The sequence below is a fragment of the Heptranchias perlo genome, chromosome 29 (genome assembly GCF_035084215.1).
Source record: "Heptranchias perlo isolate sHepPer1 chromosome 29, sHepPer1.hap1, whole genome shotgun sequence".
NCBI classification, from domain to species: domain Eukaryota; kingdom Metazoa; phylum Chordata; class Chondrichthyes; order Hexanchiformes; family Hexanchidae; genus Heptranchias; species Heptranchias perlo.
In genome coordinates, this window is record NC_090353.1 from 33,381,361 (window position 1) to 33,400,874 (window position 19,514).

The window sequence follows — 19,514 nt, forward strand, 5'->3', positions numbered from 1 at the left end:
AGCACATAAGATGCTTTGAAGGTCTGGATCAAAGGTCTTGATCAGTTTGTTGAGCTGGTGGGTGTGTTCTTTGGTCGAATCTGCGGGTAACTGTCTGTAGTGTTCCTGGTTGTCCAGTTGTCGGTATGCTTCTTTGCAATAGTCCGCTCTGTTCTGTATGACAATGGCCAACATTGTCTACTTCATACGTTGCAGGAAAGGATGCCCCGGAGCATGGTACATTGGCGAAACCATGCAGACACTGCGACAACGGATGAACGGACACCGCGCAACAATCGCCAGACAGGAGGGTTCCCTCCCAGTGGGGGAACACTTTAGCAGTCAAGGACATTCAGCCACCGATCTTCGGGTAAGCGTTCTCCAAGGCGGCCTTCGAGACACATGACAACGCAAAATCGTCGAGCAGAAGTTGATAGCCAAGTTCCGCACCCATGAGAACGGCCTCAACCGGGATCTTGGGTTCATGTCACGCTACACGTAACCCCACCAGCAAAAGGGTTTTTAATATTCTCTCTCTCTGTCTCTGCCATTTGGGTCTCTTTCTCTCTGTCTGTGTAATTGACACAATGTATATTCAGTGTACTGGGACGTACTGTTCTCCGTGACTGGCCTGTTTGAACAACAACGACACCTTTTGATTGGTGTGATGCTGTCCCAGCCTAATATAAGATATGCGATTTGAGAACCTTTCACTCATTCACCTGACGAAGGGGATAATCTCCGAAAGCTTGTGATTTTAAAATAAAATTGTTGGACTATAACCTGGTGTTGTAAGATTCCTTACATTTGTCCACCCCAGTCCATCACTGGCATCTCCACATCATGCCTCCTCACTGTTCACTACACTTCCAACTTTTGTGTCATCTGCAAATTTTGAAATTGTGCCCTGTACACCCAAATAATTAATTTATAACAAGAAAAACAGTGGTCCTAGTACCGACCACTGGGGAACACCACTGTACACCTCCCTGCAGTCTGAAAAACAACCGTTCACCACTTCTCTCTGCTTCCTGTTACTTAGCCAATTTTGTATCCATGCTGCTACTGGCCCCTTTATTTCATGGGCTTCAATCTTGATGACAAGCCTATTGTGCGGCATTTTATCAAACGCCTTTAAAAGTCCATATACACCACATCAACCGCATTGCCCTCATCAGCCCCTCCCTTACATCAGCCCCTTACATCAGCCCCTCCCCACACTTACCCTCCCCTACATCAGCCCATCCCCCACACTTACCCTCCCAGACATCAGCCCCTCCCCCACACTTACCCTCCCCTACATCAGCCCCTCCCCCACACTTACCCTCCCAGACATCAGCCCCTCCCCCACACTTACCCTCCCCTACAACAGCCCCTCCCCACACTTACCCTCCCCTACATCAGCCCATCCCCCACACTTACCCTCCCAGACATCAGCCCCTCCCCCACACTTACCCTCCCAGACATCAGCCCCTCCCCCACACTTACCCTCCCCTACAACAGCCCCTCCCCCACACTTACCCTCCCCTACATCAGCCCATCCCCCACACTTACCCTCCCAGACATCAGCCCCTCCCCCGCACTTACCCTCCCCTACATCAGCCCCTCCCCCACACTTACCCTCCCAGACATCAGCCCCTCCCCCGCACTTACCCTCCCAGACATCAGCCCCTTCCCCGCACTTACCCTCCCCTACATCAGCCCCTCCCCCACACTTACCCTCCCCTACATCAGCCCCTCCCCCACACTTAGCCTCCCCTACATCAGCCCATCCCCCACACTTACCCTCCCAGACATCAGCCCCTCCCCCGCACTTACCCTCCCAGACATCAGCCCCTCCCCCGCACTTACCCTCCCCTACATCAGCCCCTCCCCCACACTTACCCTCCCCTACATCAGCCCCTCCCCCACACTTACCCTCCCCTACATCAGCCCATCCCCCACACTTACCCTCCCAGACATCAGCCCCTCCCCCGCACTTACCCTCCCCTACATCAGCCCCTCCCCCACACTTACCCTCCCCTACATCAGCCCCTCCCCCACACTTACCCTCCCCTACATCAGCCCATCCCCCGCACTTACCCTCCCCTACATCAGCCCATCCCCCGCACTTACCCTCCCCTACATCAGCCCCTCCCCCGCACTTACCCTCCCCTACATCAGCCCATCCCCCGCACTTACCCTCCCCTACATCAGCCCCTCCCCCGCACTTACCCTCCCCTACATCAGCCCATCCCCCGCACTTACCCTCCCCTACATCAGCCCCTCCCCCGCACTTACCCTCCCCTACATCAGCCCATCCCCCGCACTTACCCTCCCCTACATCAGCCCATCCCCCACACTTACCCTCCCCTACATCAGCCCATCCCCCACACCTACCCTCTCCATACAACAACCCCTCCCCTGCCCTTACTCTACCCAGACATCAGCCCATCCCCCGCACTTACCCTCCCCTACATCAGCCCATCCCCCGCACTTGCCCTCCCTTACATCAGCCCATCCCCCACACTTACCCTCTCCATACAACAACCCCTCCCCTGCCCTTACTCTACCCAGACATCAGCCCATCCCCCGCACTTACCCTCCCCTACATCAGCCCATCCCCCGCACTTACCCTCCCCTACATCAGCCCATCCCCCACACTTACCCTCCCCTACATCAGCCCATCCCCCGCACCTACCCTCTCCATACAACAACCCCTCCCCTGCCCTTACTCTACCCAGACATCAGCCCATCCCCCGCACTTACCCTCCCCTACATCAGCCCATCCCCCGCACTTGCCCTCCCTTACATCAGCCCATCCCCCACACTTACCCTCCCCACACAACAACCCCTCCCCTGCCCTTACTCTACCCAGACATCAGCCCATCCCCCACACTTACCCTCCCCATACAACAACCCCTCCCCTGCACTTACTCTCACCATACATCAGCCCCTCCCCCTCTCTTAATCCCTTCCTACACTTATTCTCCACTAGCTCCTCCCCCAAATTTACACACCATCCTCCCCTTTCTCCACAATTGTCCCCTATACTCGATAACCACCATTCCCTCTGCCACAATTACTCACTATAAACATTTCTCCACACTTATCCATCTTCCTGTCCCTCACGTTCATACATCATATCTGTCCCAACTGTCCCTATTTATGATCCATGTGGGTGTCGTGTGGACATGATCCATTAAGGATGTGATACGAGATGCTCTGCCAGCTCTCTGTCTAGACTCGCACGTGAAGAATGTTCAGTTGGGGGGAATCAGGGGTCTGCTGGCCCTTCACGGAATGGGGGGGTGGGGGAGGGGGGAGTAAAATGGAAAAAATGGAAAAGTGGTGATGTAGCAGATTTAATTACATTTCCTGATGGCTGAGTCCCTCTCCTTTGAGGGTGGGGGCAGAGATTTAGTGAATGTGGGTATTGAAATTTTGTCAACCTGCACTGATGTTCATCCGAATCACTGTCATTCTAATGACGCACATGGTTTCCTGCATTGTTGTATGTGTTTTTCTAATTCCTCCCCTCCTTTCTCGAGGGGACTTGGGTCAATGGGCAGTATCCCAAGTGGCCACTGTCTGGGCCAGATATGAGCCCAGACAGTGAATGTAAGAATGATACTTGACTACGGGATGCATCACAGCTGATTCTGTGGTCAAACAATATCCACACATGTATACATTCCAGTAGAGGTCACTGGACAGCAATCAGGAGTAAGAAACCTAGTTTATCCCTTCTCTTTGCACCTCAATGGACTGAGGCCAATTGTGGTACAATCCCAAGCATTGCCCCAGGTGAGGTGGGCTAACTATTCACAACCCAGGATTCAAACCTGAGACTTTCTGGTCTATATGATCTAGCGCTGCGCTGGGCAGTGCCTTTCCCGGTGTCAGCTGTGGCTCTGTTGATAGCACTCTCAATTCTTAGTCAGAAAGTTGTGGGTACAAGTCCCAGTCCAGGGACTTGACACTTCAGTACTGAGGGAGCGATGCACTGTTGGAGGTGCCGTCTTTCGGATGAGACGTTAAACCGAGGCCCCGTCTACCCTCTCAGGTGGACGTAAAAGATCCCATGGCACTATTTCGAAGAAGAGCAGGGGCGTTCTTCCTGGTGTCCTGGCCAATATTTATCCCTCAAACAACATCAGTAAAACAGATTATCTGGTCATTATCTCATTGCTGTTTGTGGGAGCTTGCTATGCACAAATTAGCATCCACGTTTCCTACATTACAACAGCGACTGCACTTCAAAAGTACTTCATTGACTATAAAGTGGTTTGGGACGACCTGAGGTCATGAAAGGCGCTATATAAATGCAAGTTCTTCTCTTTTCTTTACCCACTGGGCCATGGAGGAAGATCTCATTAAATTCAACCATCAGATTCAGACACTCCCATGTTGGAGTCTCTGCATCAGAATCTGATGTCTGAATTTCACCGAATATCCATTCTTCCATCTAATTATCCCAAACGCTTATTAAGCCACTCAATGGCCTTAGGGTAGAATCAGTGTCAAATACTGTGATTCAGGTTTGAAAACCTCCAGAACTCAGGACCTTTAGTGCAGTTGTAAACGTACTGCAAACAACATGCTCAATGCAAAACGTGTGTGTGTGTGTGTGTGTGTGTGTGTATGTGTATAAAATTTTTAATGATTTACTGCACTTTAACCCGTCAAACTAGTTATTGCAACAGGAACCCGAACCCGTGTTGATTTGTGCCGTATGATAAACATGCTCCTTTTGACAAAAAATTGCTCCATGCAACATCAAAAGGATCTTAACTATCAAAGGCAGTCTGAGCTCAGAACTTCTCGTGAGAGAGCGTTGTTGCTTCTTGTTGTCCAATTGATTCTGGGTTCTCGTGTGTCATCATTTACGTGAATGTTTGAGTAATGAAAGAAAAGAGTTTTACTCAGGGCGGTTGGCCAGGCAGCTCTCGTCCAGTGCAGTCGGGCTTTGGGCCAAGACGTCTGTTGACATGGAACTTGGAGACGAGTTTTTGTTTTTGTGTGAATCAGTTAGTGACAGGGGCTTCAAATAAACCTGCGACTCAGGATAATCCCCATTATTGACCCTCTTTCTCTCATGCTAACCTGATTACCTGTGTGCACAACCTCCCCTCAGGCACAGCCATGCTGAAGAGATCTGATAAAACCAGGTGCAATTTGCTAACCTGAACTTAGTTTGAACGGTAGAAATTTAAGTTCAACAATCTACTAATGTACTTCCTTTATAAATGCAAAAAAAGCTTTAATTGAAAGCTCTGTTATATTGAATATAAGTTATAACATCTTCTCTGGTGATGAAGAAGGAGTTACAAATAATAAGTTTTGCAGGAAAAAGAAATAAATTAAACACCATGGGTTAACTCTTATTGTGGTCCCCACTAAAATGAGTGTCAGCAGAGAGTTTGACTGGGGGATGGGGCACATAACAACCGAGCCTCATCCTGTCCTTAACCAATGTCCATACATCTACACCATAGCGCCAAGGGTCAATGAATAGCAATCAGGAGCCAGACCCCCAGCCTAAGGGCACTGAGGCCAACTGCAGCCTCAGCTGAGGTCAGCTAACTGAGGCTGGGTACGGAGCCCGGGAACCACGTGACAAATTCTGGGAGGTGGTGGGCACATAAAGTAGGGTTGAGCAAATTGAGATTCGCAGAGCAATTTGTGTGGCGTTGGCAGAGACTTGTGAGTGCAGCCAACCCACCTTGCTCATAAAATGGTACACAACAGTGAGGCTGAACATGGAAGAGGGAGAGAAAAAAAAAGGCAATAAAAGCAGAAAAGAAGGGAACCCCTTTGTGTGGGAGTACAGATTCCCAGTGCTGTCTGTGTGGTAAATATTGCTCAACCTGGCAAGAGTGCATGTGTGGTGAACGCCAGTGATAAAAGAACATCATCGCAGGTTTAACCCAAGGGATAATTGTGAATACATGACACTTGCCGCACTGTTGTTAAGTGATTGTTTCCTGTAGTTTCCAGAATTGTGACTTTTACACAGTACTGAGTTCTGGCATAAACCCTACCTGAGGTCTGCGGAGCTGCACCATGTATTCTGCTGGCCAGCTTTGCAGAATGCTCGTATTTCTGTGCTTTTTTTTAACATCATGCCTGTGCATGCAACCTACAGTAACCAAGTACTGTACTGTATATGCATCTGCGAGACATTGTACCTGCACACGTAGCTGATACAGAGGATAGAGTGATGCAGTACAATAGTGAGGAAATAAAGGCCCGATTTTAACCCCTCCCCCGACAGGAGGAAGAGGGTCGGGGCTTAAAATATCAGGATCGGGCAACCCGACCCCGTTCCCGCCCCTTTTAAATTTTGAAGTGCAGAAATCAGGCCATGGACGAGACTCCTGCAAATGGCAGGCGGTGGCCTCCAAAGGCTAGTACTCCTTCCCGCCGGCCGGCCAGCCTGTCCATTCGGCCAGCTGACTGGGCGGGAAGCAGTCCTACAATATGCTACCAAAGCCCTGCCATTAAGATTGGCAGGGCCTCCAAGTCCCCAGCCTTGCCAGGGTCTTTGGCCGATTTCAGCCTCCCCAGCAGTCTCCCCGTAAATATTGGAGCCAAAGACTTGCATTTTTACAATGCCTTTCACACCCTCAGGATGTCGCAAAGTGCCTCACACCCAAAGAACAATTTTTTTTTAAAGTGCAGTTACTGTTGTTTTGTAGGCAGACATGGCAGCCAGTTTGTATACAGCAAGCCCCCACAAACAGCAATGAAATAAATGAACAGATCATCTGTTTTAGATGTTGGTGGAGGGATTTATATTGGCCAAGACGCCAGGAGAACTCCCCTGCTCTTCTTCGAATAGTGCCGTGAAATCTTTTACATCCACCTGAGAGGGCCTCGGTTTAATGTCTCATCCCAAAGACAGCACCTCCGACAGTGCAGCACTCCTTCAGTACTGCACTGGGAGTGTCAGCCTGGATATTGTGCTCACGTCTCTGGAGTGGGGCTTGAACCCATGACCTTCTGACTCAGAGGGGAGAGTTGCGACTAACTGAGCCATAGCTGACACTGATCAAAATTCTGCTTGTGAGACCACCTGTCAATCTATACCATCAGACACCCACTGATTCCACTTTTACCTTATATATCCATTGGTATCCAATGGCTGGATTGCCTTGCAGCATTCTACAGGCTCCCCTAAGGTAAGCAAAGTCTCAATCTTCCCTGAATGAAACCCTCAGTACAGATTAATAACCAGAGTGTTTGGGTAAACTGCAGTGGCAGACACACATTGTCTTTCAGAATTCTGATTTTCTTTCACAACCGATAGACATGATATTATATTGTAAACCTGTCCAGCAAAACCCTCCGCTAATGTTACCTTCAACACTCAACAACACTTCACTTATGCCATGGAGGGAAGTGTGCAAAAGCTAAACATGTTTGTCTGAAATGTTACCAGCAGCCTTTTCCCAACGGATTCTCGCTGGTACTAAAATAGCAGAGTGAGGACATTTAGACGGCGAGTTAAATGTTCACACACTAGTCCTTGGCATTTGTTCTCCTCCCCTGGCACAGGGTCATTCTGGGCTACAGTTCCACAGATGGAGATCACTCTCCGGTGTTTTGCTAAAGTGGCCATTTTGCATTCATGTATTGCTGTGTGTCAGCAGGCTATTTTACCATGGGGGGTATCACAAACAAGCCTGGTTTTGTCCGCATCCAATGCCAACACACACGACAGGGGTCACTGATCAGGAGCTCTGGCTGATTTATTTCCTTTCCTGAGCCCAGGGCACTGAGGACAATTGCGGGGCTGCTACTGCCATCCATCGCTGGTCAACTAACTCAGCACAGGCTGAACTTTGGACCCTCAGATCTGTGTGACTGAGTCCAACACGAGGAGGGCCTTACTCACTGATCCATCAAAGGAGTTCATCTGCTTTCATATTTTGAAATCCAGCACCACAGAATAATGTCTTTTTACAGATGAGACATCGTGAACTAATGACTAGCAAGTCGTGTGTAATATATATCAAGGTTTTCACTGCACTGATAATTATTTTGACCTTTTAGCTTCTCCGCTTGCCAAAGCAATGACTAAATAATTAAGGAGCCAGTCTCTAAATCGATCATTCAAATGCAGAATGAGCAAACTGGGCCTTGAGAAGGTCTGGATCAGAGCCAGTAACCTGGCGATGGTGTATACTTTGTGGCTGCCAATCTAAACACTTCACGAAAGCAACTCTAAAACATTAAATGGGACCAGACTGCCCAGATGCCCAGTTAATCAGAGCAGAGTGAGGGGCTGAAATCCCATTTTATACTCAACCTGACCATTTTTGCTAATATGGAGTGGAATTTCCCTCGCCAGTGAAATTAGTGCAGTTTAGTATTTAATGCAAGCTCAAGCCCATTTACTCAGCACTTTGTACCAAGAAACATTTTTCTTATGTTGATATGTAGGTTATTTCCTGGTTTATATGAAGGAGGTGTTATCTTCCATCGGTGCAGCCAACAGCAAATGGGTGATCCTCGCCTTCAGCTTTGTTTGGAACTATAAATGGCCTGACTTTCTTTAGTCAGGCGGAGGTGGAGAGCCATAATTTTGTGGGTTCTTATGCGCTGGCGTTGTACTCAATGGTTCCACTCCACTCCTATAAAATCATAGAATTTTACAGCACAGAAGGAGGTCATTTGGCCCATTGCCCTTGCTCTTTGAAAGAGCTGTCCAATTACTCCCACTCCCCTGCTCTTTCTCCATATCCTTTCCATTTTTTTTTCTTTTTCAAATATTTATCCACTGCCCTTTTAACAGTTACTATGAATTCTGCTTCCACGATTATTTCTGGTGGAAATGTCCTAACAGCCTCCTATAGAAGATTAAGGGGTGATCTAATTGAGGTGTTTAAGGTGATTAAAGGATTTGATAGGGTAGATAGAGAGAAACCATTTCCTCTGGTGGGGGAGTCCAGAACAAGGGGGCATTACCTTAAAATTAGAGCTAGGCCGTTAAGGGGTGATGTCAGGAAGCACTTCTTCACACAAAGGGTAGTGGAAATCTGGAACTCTCTCCCCCCTAAAAGTTGTTGAGGCTGGGGGCCAATTGTAAATTTAAAAACTGAGATTGATAGATTTATGTTAGGCGAGGGTAGTAAAGGTTACAGAACAAAGGCGGGCAGATGGAGTTAAGATACAGAGCAGCCATGATCTAATTGAATGGAGGGACAGGCTCGAGGGGCTGAATGGCCTACTCCTGTTTCTATGTTCCTTCCTGTGTTCCTGTGTGCAAAAAGGCGCTCCTAGCCTTTCCCCTTCATTCTTTTGGTGTTGATTTTAAATTTATGCCCTCTAGTTACTGACTCACTCCATCCAGTGCATTTGATGCCACACTGTCAGTATGCGTCATGATCTCAGTGCATCAGAGGTGCCTGGTGGAAATGTTCGGGCTGAAATGCAGTCCTGTAATGGAATCATCGTGCTGCTGCCAGTACAGAATACAAAAAAAAACGTGCATTTATATAGCGCCTTTCATTACCTCAGGACGTCCCATAGTGCTTTACAGCCAATGAAGTACTTTTGAAGTGTAGTTACTGTTGTAATGTAGGAAAAACGTAGGAGCTTATTTGTGCACCGCAAGGTCTCACAAACAGCAATGTGATAATGACCAGATCATCTGTTTTTAGATGTTGGTTGAGGGAAAAATATTGGCCAGGACACAGGGGAGAACGCCACTGCTCTTCTTTGAAATAGTATCATGGGATCTTTTATGTCCACCGAAGAGGGCAGATGGGGGCCTTGGTTTAACCTCTCATCTGAAAGACGGTACCTTCCACAGCGCAGCACTCTCTCAGTACAGCACTGGAGTGTCAGCCTGGATTTTGTGCTCAAGTCCCTGGAGTGGGACTTGAACCCACAACCTTCTGACTCACAGCTGAGAGTGCTACCCACTGAGCCACGGCTGTACCCGACTGGCAGCTTGTGGGGCCCAGCATCACATGGGAAAATAAACGAGGGAGATCAGCACCAGGAAGCTGGCATAGCAGGTGGTCCCTGAATATAAAACTGGCAGGACAAGGATGCTCTGGTTGTAATCCAGGCTTGTGATTTCAAATGTACCCTGATTATCATTGTGTGGCTTACTATATGTATATATAAAAGCAGTTCAAAGCCTTGTCTCCATCTGCATTGTACCTGCAGCGCAGTCCCAGTAATTGATCCAATATATATGGGTTTCAGTACAAAAACTCCCACGACTTCCTCTGGTTTTCAACCAGCCTCCTCTCCTGTAGGCAGTGACTCACACACAGTTCTCTGACACTGGCAGCCCTCCAATCACGCGGCAGCCTAGACAGTGCGTGTCGGAAGGCTGCTTGACTGTGGGGGGGCTTCACAGCCGTGTCTGATCCTGTCCTCATGTAACAGCAGCACACACACACACACTCAGTTTCCTGCAGCATAATGATCAGGATTAGAAACCCGACTGATCTTTTTTTCTCCAATTTTTAGTGCTTCCCATCTTTCCCCAGCTGAAACGGAGGCACCTTTACCTTGAGTGAGTGCTGTCAGTAAGAAGTGCAAGGGGGCTCCTGCCATTCTGCCTGTCCTCTGGACTTCTGGCAGAATTTGTTCACTCAGATTTTCACCGGTCTTATGCGATTTATTGTTGGATTAAGCACTTCTTGATCTGGCCTGCTAATTAGACAAAGCAGTTCCATGCACCTGTGTGTTTGTATTGTGACTCTATTTCATATTATGATTCGGGTTCTGATTAGTCCCAGGCCCATGTTATGACAGTATTGATTGGAGATGAATTTCAAAGCTACAATTATAAATTAAAATGAGAGTAAGTTATTATCCTTAACAAGTTTTTTTTTAAAGGGGCAGCTGAAGATTTTAAATCCGTACATGGCATCGCAATGTTGGGTATATTTTTGTAATCATTCTCCTGCAGTCCGTGTGGTGAAGGTGCTCCCACAATGCTGTTACGTAGGGAGGTCCAGGATTTTGACCCAGCGGCGATGAAGGAACAGAGATATATATGTCCCAAGTCGGGATGGTGTGTGACCTCGAGGGGAACTTGGAGGTGATGGTGTACACGTGATGACAGTCATGGGTCCTGTAGAGAGTACACACTGCAGCCACAGTATGCCAGCGGTGGAGGGTGTGGATGTTTAGACAAGTGGCTGAGGTGCCGATCAAGCCAGTTGCTTTGTCCTAGATGGTGTGGAGCTTCTTGAGTGTTGTTGCAGCTGCACCCATCCAGGCTGGTGGAGACTATTCCATCACACTCCTGACTTGTGCCCTGTCGGTGGTGGGGAGGCTATCCTCTGCAGCCATGGCTTATGACACCTGTGCAGGATTCCAGGACATGATGGCTCTCTTATCGTTGAAAAAGAGTGCAAAAAATCGAGAACTTCCTTTGGTTTCCAGGACATGTGCCCATAATAGGTGTGACTACATGTTCCAAGTAAATACATGCAGCCTATGTGAGCCTTTCATGGGTTGAATGCATGAAAGCATGAGTAAAGGAACACTTCCAGGTGAATGCTGCCAAGGGCACCATGGGTATTAATGGTAAGCACTTTAACATAGAAAGAAAGAAAGACGTGCATTTCTGTAGTGCCTTTCATGACCTTAAGATGTCCCAAAGCGCTTTACAGCCAATTAAGCACTTTTGAAAAGCAGTCACTCTTATAACTTGAGAAACGCAGCAGCCCATTTGCGCACAGCAAGGTCCCACAAACAACAATGTGATAATGACCATGTAATCTGTTTTAGTAATGTTGATTGAGGGATAAATATTGGCCTGGAGACCAAGGAGAGCTCCTCTGCTCTTCTTCATATAGTACCATTGGATCTTTTATCTCCGCCTGACAGGACAGATTGACCTCAGTTTAACGTCTCATTCAAAAGATGGCACCTCCGACAGTGCAGAACTCCCTCAGTACTATACTGGAATGTCAGCCTAGATTATGTGCTCAGATCTCTGCAATGGGACCTGAACCCACAACCTTCTGACTCAGAGACCAGAGTGCTAACCACTGAGCCATGACTGACACATAATGTGAGGGGAGGTCATTGTAAATGACGGACATGCTTTGTACATTGTATTCTTGGAAGGTGTGACTGGTTTCTGTTACCTTGCCTGACCTGATAAGGTTGTTAGATGTGTTTCTGCACTGCCTGACTGTGCATGGGGCAGTCGAGTAGCCACATACTGTCGTGGCCATTTCTCTCCATTCCCACTGAGTGGCTGTCCATGGGGCCCTGTCGTGCTCCTTGCCAGAGTGGGGTCTCCCTCCTCTATCTCAATTCCTGCAACAACACATCCCCTGCTGCATCTATGAACTGAAAGGAAGGGAGGGGGGACCGGGGGTGAGGGATGGGGGCATGGGGGGAGGGGGAGCATACTGGCCATCTGCAGACTTGCCAGACATCTTCTCTGTAGCAAAGATGATTATGATGATGCCTGTCCCTTCAAGCTACTGCAGTCCTTTAAATCCTGCAGCAGCGTGCTTTTCCTCTCCCTCCCTAATAGGAACGAGTCCCATTTGCAGGTGCTTCTGATGCCTAGAGCTCACTCAAAATATTGCAATGAAGCTGGCATTGGGGCACCAATCACCCTCCACTCCAATACAGGCCAGGCTCAAGCCCAATCAGAAAGTCCAGGTTTTATTGTCTTGGCTTGCACATGAGCATTTGGACACAACATCAGAGGGCTGCCAATGGAACTGTACCCCCAGCATGAATCAGTACCTTGAGGAAAGGAGAGCAGAATAAGGGGGTTTTATATACTTCAGATATGTTACAACAGTGACTACACTTCAAAAGTACTTCATTGGCTGTAAAGTGCTTTGGGACATCCTGAGGTCGTGAAAGGTACCATTCACTTTTTCTTTCTAATTGCCGTTATGTTTCTCAGATTCCCCTCAAAGAGACCACACTTCGATTTGGCTATTGTGATTTCCACTTGGAGCTGCATCAATTCAGTCCTATCCTCACCAGCATTAGACTGCTGGCCTGACTCACCCACCAAGATGCTTTTTCCCACAGGAAATGTTCCAGGGGTTGGCATGGTTCATGTATACTATGTCTGAGCCGAACAGCTTACTAGGTCCACCACTAACAGGGGGAAGTTTCTGCTCAAAATCATGATCAGAATAAGTAACTGCACAATGTTTGCACAGCAAATGAGAACCAGATGAAGAGAGTTATAAACAAATAATGCAATCTCAGGTCCAGATAGCGTCATAAACATTTTTGAATCTAAGTCAGAAGGTTGTGGGTTCAAGACCCACTTCAGAGATTTGAACACAAAATCTAGGCTGACACGGGAGTACTGAGGGAGTGCTGCACCGACTGAGGTGCCGTCTTTTGGATAAGACGTTAATGAGATGTAAAAGATCCCACAGCACTATTTCAAAGTAGAGCAGGGGGGAGTTCATCCCGGTGTCCTGGCAATATTTATCCCTTAACCAACAATATTAAAACAGGTGATCTGGTCATTTATCACATTGTTGTTTGTGGGAGCTTGCTGTGCGCAAATTGGCTGCCACATTTCCTACATTACAACAGTGAGTACACTGCAAAAATTACTTCATTGGCTGTAGAGCGCTTTGGGGAGTCCTGAAGTTGTGAAGCTATATAAACGCAAGTTCGTTGTTCTGAGGAACTGTGCATGTGCTCCATTGCCTCAAATGCTCTGAAACCTGTCCCTGTAACATAAACTGGGAAATCACCACAAAAGCAGAAGACTGGCATATTGTGCAACTAATTGCACAACATAAAATGACATCAATATTATGGAAGCACATGATGCAATGTAGCACAACCCCATAAACACCTGCAGTTGCTTGGCTTTAAACTGCGCCCGAGGTGCGAATGAGCTAAAGCAGCGGGAGTACTTCCGGATACTTTCTCATATTTGAGGTGTGAGCACTAGATTTATGCAGCTGGGAACTTCTCTCTCCCCCCACCCCAGGGGAGGGGATGTCCTACTGTCAGAAGCCCCCAGGAGAGGCTACAAGTGCTATCAAAGCACGTCTCCTCATCCCCTCCCCCTCCGCCCCCTACTGACCCCCCCAGGAGGAAAGGTGTGAGTAGCCAAACCCCTCACTATGGGAAAAGCCTTTCCCTTCACATGGTATCCCTGCTTGCTCTGCAGGGATTGAGGTCTCTTGTTTATTCTGGCTATTTAACAGGCCGATTCAGAGATTGTATGTGGTGGAGCAGAGCACAATGTTGCCTGTGGGAGGATCTCAGTTAAAGATGTACTCCAATCGCCTTTAACTCACTAATCAAATGCTACTAAAGGTTGTACTACTGCAGTATGAGATAATGTTTCCTGGAAGATTAAGTCATTTTTTAAGCTTTTTCTGACAAGGCGCTCTGTCGAGAAGGCTAGAACTTCCAGGAATCACTCAATGAGAATGGAATGAAACGAAAAAAACTTGAAGAATACACAATTTTTTTATACAACAATTTTTAAAAAACATGACAAGCCTCCTCCCTCCTCCAGCTATGGTATTTAAATAACTACTTCCAAATGTTCCCTGCTGATTCTCCCAATGCAAGTGACTGAACAACAATTTACATTTCACATGCGAGCCTAGATAGTTAGGGGATAATATTTTGAATTCCCACTACGAGTGGAAGCTTCACCTGCTGAGAACTGTAGATTAAAAATCCGGGTGTGCATGGACATGATTTTCTGACCATTTGCGCACCCGAGGTTCCGATACGTGCTCTCGGCAGGTGGGGCTCGCTCCCAGGAATGCAGCCCTTTAACTAACGGCCCAGGGGCACAGTCGTCCAATGGTAGAGCTCCAACTGCTGCTCAGAGAGAAACTAACTCAGCACAGACTGGGGATGGAACTTCCATCCTGGGCCAGGGCAACCCTCTCCGCTTTGTCAGATTTTCCATGCTTCCCCTCCCTCTCTGCTATTCTGCATTAATACCATCTACGCCTCAGAAACAAAAGATGGATAAGGGGGAGGTGTATCGGAACGTCGGGCGCGCACATGGTCGGAAAATCATATCCAATGCACGCCCGGATTTCCAATCTACAGTTCTCGGCAGGTGAAGCTTCCCGCTCGCAGTGAGGATTCAAAATATATTCCCTTAACTGTCTAGGCTCGCACATGAGGTGCAAGTTTTTACTGTTGTTCAGTCACTTGCCTTGGAAGAATCGGCAGGGAACATTTGGAAATAGTTACTTGAATGCAACAGCTGGAGATGGGAGCAAGCGTGACACTTAAAATTCTATTGGCCTTAGAACATCCTGAGGGTGTGAAAGGGGCTACAGAAATGCAATTTTTTTTTAAAAAAAAAGTTAACTAAGGGTTAATGACTCTTGACTTTGCAACTCGCTCTCAGTGGTGCGCTCATTCTTGTGAACAATTCCAGATCCTGTCTTGTATTCACTGGTTTGGCCTGTGAAAGGGCAGTGTCTGGAAGCGACAGTGAACGTGAGAACAATCACACACTTCCTCCAAGGAGAGGGGCAGAATGCTGGGAAGCAGAGGGAGTTTCCTCCACTCTCGCACCCTCGAAGTCACAGTAATAACTGTCTGATTGTGTCCTTTGTCAATCTGTGAGAATTTCATACATATCAGCTATTCAATTGTATACAAAATTATCCTTTGTCCTTGGACACAAAAGGAGATTTGCAATGAATTCATTTTTTTTTCAGAGCGGCTGTTAATTATGTTTATTATAAAATACTTGGTGCCTCTGCAAATAGTCTCCCATTTGACAAGGACCCCCTCAGAAAGATGAGATATTTCTTAAGTTAAAAAGATATGCTGCCAAACAATTATGTCAAAAATTATTCATTCATATAAACAAAGATTTATAATTCTCATCCTTGTTTTCAAATCCCTCCATGGCCTCGGCCCTCCCTATCTCTGTAACCTCCTCCAGCCCTACAACCCTCCAAGATCTCTGCACCCCTCCAATTCTGGCCTCTTGTGCATCCCCGATTTTCATCGCTCCACCATTGGCGGCCATACCTTCAGCTGCCCAGGCCCTGAGCTCTGGAATTCCCTCCCTAAACCTCTCCGCCTCTCTACCTCTCCTCCTTTAAGTATCTCCTTAAAACCTACCTCTTTGGCCAAGCTTTTGGTTATCTGTCCTAATATCTCCTTATGTGGCTCAGTGTCAAATTTTGTTTGATAATCGCTCCTGTGCAGCGCCTTGGGACGTTTTACTATGTTATAGGCGCTATATAATTACAAGTTATTGTTGTTGTTCTGGGTTCACCTCCTATTGCAGGACCTGAGCACATAATTTAGGCTGATTTTGACAGCTCTGCACTACAAGCAGGGAAATGATTCAGCTATTGAGCGTTATGTAAGGTTAAATGTTTGACCAGTGCTCTGACAGGATGCCTTCATGGTTGGCTTAACCATTTCTAACATCTTTTTAGTAATTGTGAAGCTATTAACTCTTGTCTATTTCTCCTCAAACCTCTGCTTTTCCCAGGCAAACAGCATCCCAGGGTGGCTGGGGGGGTGGTGGGGGTGATGGGGTTCCACCAATGCTGGTTTAAGCCAGCTGATAGTGGGTGTATGATCACAGACCAGGGATAGCATTCTCCCTGTTCCTTCTTCTCTTCCTGGAGGGGGAACTAACTAACCTGCCTGCTCAGATCTCAACAGCAGCATAACTAAGAATTGCTGCTCCGCGATCCTGCTTCTCATCGTTGCTGTAACATATGGTGCTGCCATCCCGGCAACTCCTAATGTTTAGGCTGCCCCAACGCCTCAGCAAGTTTATTCCATGTGTAGCTGAGTCTTTACAGAAGGTGAGTTAGGCTAATAGAACAGGCTGGGGATTGCGTCCGGAACTTTCATGGTCTGCATGGCTCAATGATTCAGCGGGTGAACTTACATAGAATTAACAGCACAGAAACCTGGCCATTCGGTCCAACTGGTCTATACCAGTGTTTATGCTCCACATTAGCCTCCTCTCACCCTACATCTCACCCTATCTACTAAGGGCAGGAGGGGAGGTTTTGCAGCCATTCTTGATGTTTGAGCCTAGATGAGTGTCTGCAAGCTATTTGACCGCAGGGGCGTTACAGCCAAGCCCGATTTTTTTTTTTCAAAAAATATACTTTATTCATAAAATTTGCAGCAGTACATACAAAATAGTTGTCATATCACTTTCCAAACGTACACAATACAGATTATACAATTTGCAGGTTACGTTAAGTGCAGTACAATGAACACATTGGACATCATTGCAGTTCATGACACTCTAGGGTGTCTCATTGCATCATACTCAACACAGATTATTGCTTACAGATTCATTTCTGGTCCATTTCAGATTCATTACAGGTACATTACAGCAATTTGAATTTTACATTCTGCCCGAGGGGGTTTTTCCCTGATTGCAGCCCCTCGGTTTACAATGGCGGGAAGGCTCTAAACGGTTGCCTTTCCCCACAGGGCCTTTGCGGCGGCCGCACCCATCCTCAGTGCATCCCTCAGCACGTAGTCCTGGACCTTGGAATGTGCCAGTCTGCAACACTCGGTCGAGGACAGCTCCTTGTGCTGGAAGACCAGCAAGTTTCGGGCAGACCAAAGGGCGTCTTTCACCGAGTTGATGGTCTTCCAGCAGCAGCCGATGTCCGTCTCAGTGTGCGTCCCCGGGAACAGCCCGTAGAGCACAGAAACCTGTGTTACGGAACTGCTCTGGACGAACCTGGACAGATACCACTGCATCTCTCTCCAGACCTTCTTTGCAAAGGCACATTCCATAAGGAGATGGGTGACGGTCTCGTCTCCACCGCAGCCTCCTCTGGGACAGCGCGCGGTGGCGCTGAGAGTCCGGGAGTGCATGAAGGATCTGACGGGAAGGGCCCTTCTCACCACCAGCCAAGCTAGGTCTTGGTGCTTGTTTGAAAGCTCTGGCGATGAGGCGTTCTGCCAAATGACATTGACAGTCTGCTCGGGGAACCAACCGACAGGATCCACCATCTCCTTTTCCCGCAGGGTCTCGAGGACGTTACGTGCGGACCACTTGCTGATCGCCTTGTGGTCAAAGGTGTTTTCCTGCACAAACCTTTCCACGAAGGACAGGTGGGGCGGAACGGTCCAACTGGACGGAGCGTTCCGTGGCAGCGTGGCCAGGCCCATCCTTCTCAACGCATCCCTCCTGATGGACTCGGCAAAGGGTTCGATGCAACACACGAACAAGACGGAGGAGAGAGGACAGCCCTGCCTGACTCCAGATTTGATCGGAAAGCTTTCTGATTCCCACCCGTTGATTGAAACTGCGCTACTGATGTTTGTGTAGAGCAGTTGGATCCAATTGCGGATTCCCTCCCCAAACCCCATTTTGGAGAGCACGTCCATCATGTACGTGTGGGATATTCTGTCAAAGGCCTTCTCCTGGTCCAGGCTGATCAGGCAGGTGTTCACCCCCTTGTCCTGTACGTAGGCAATCGTATCCCTGAGTAGCGCCAGGCTATCAGAGATCTTCCTGCCGGGTACGGTGCAGGTCTGATCGGGGTGGATCACCACCTCCAGGGCTGACTTGACCCGATTGGCGATGACCTTGGACAGAATTTTGTAGTCCACGTTAAGTAGTGAGATGGGTCGCCAATTTTTGATTTCTTCCCTCTCCCCCTTCCGTTTGTAGATGAGGGTGATGATGCCTTTCCTCATGGAGTCTGACATGCTGCCTGCCAGAAGCATACCCCCGTACACTTCCAGCAGGTCTGGGCCTATCCAGTCCCACAGAGCCGAGTACAACTCCATCGGTAAGCCGTCGCTTCCGGGAGTCTTACTCTTCTCGAAGGATCGGACGGCCTTTGTCAGTTCGTCCAGAGTTAGCGGGTGATCCAGACTCTCCCGCTTGCTGTCGTCTAGAACCTCCGTGATAGACGACAAGAAGGAGTGGGAGGCCGCGCTGTCTGTGGGCTTCGCGTCGTACAGTCCGGCATAAAAGGATTTGCAGATCCTCAGTATGTCAGGCTGCGAGGACGTGACCGAGCCGTTCTCTTCAGATGCTATACCCCACCTGATATCCAAATGCTCCAGCACGGGTCCCTGTAAAGCGATCAGCTGTAGGAACCCTAGCTGATTTGTCCCCTGCTTTGCTCAGTGACACGGGCCAGTTCCAGTGCTCCTGCCACTGTCTGGAGTGAAATCAACCAGGTCAGCATAGACTAGGGATCGAACCTGGGACCATCCTGATCTGTGTGGCACATTGCCAGATTGGGCAGGGCATTTACCAAATGGGGAAGCTTAGACTGCTATTATTCCTTATTATTCCCAGTTAGACTTTCATAGGTTGCTTAAAATGTGCAATAAGCTACAGCCCCTCCACCCCAGTGTCCCATAGTGCAGCCTCTATTGCATAGAATTACATAGAATGTACAGCACAGAAACATCCCATTCAGCCCAGTGGTCCACACGAGCCTCCTCCCACCCCTCTTCATCTCACCCTATCAGCATATCCTGCCATTCCTTTCCCCCTCATGTGTTTATCTAGCTTCCGCTTAAATGCATCTATGCTATTCGCCTCAACTACTCCTTGTGGGAGTGAGTTCCACATTCTTACC

At 48.1% G+C, this 19,514-nt stretch overlaps 1 protein-coding gene across 4 annotated transcripts in view; it reads left to right on the forward strand.

Annotated features, from left to right (window-relative positions):
- Positions 1-19,514, forward strand: part of LOC137299590 (guanine nucleotide-binding protein G(I)/G(S)/G(O) subunit gamma-7) — a 250,750-nt gene that overhangs the window by 206,821 nt on the left and 24,415 nt on the right. For 3 of the 4 annotated variants that reach the window (XR_010957951.1, XR_010957956.1, XR_010957957.1), the window contains one exon: positions 196-761. The exons of the other annotated variant lie outside the window; for it this stretch is intronic. The gene's annotated coding sequence lies outside the window, so the exon portion shown is untranslated. Of the gene's footprint in view, positions 1-195; positions 762-19,514 lie in introns of those variants that run through there. 4 annotated transcript variants of the gene reach the window in all.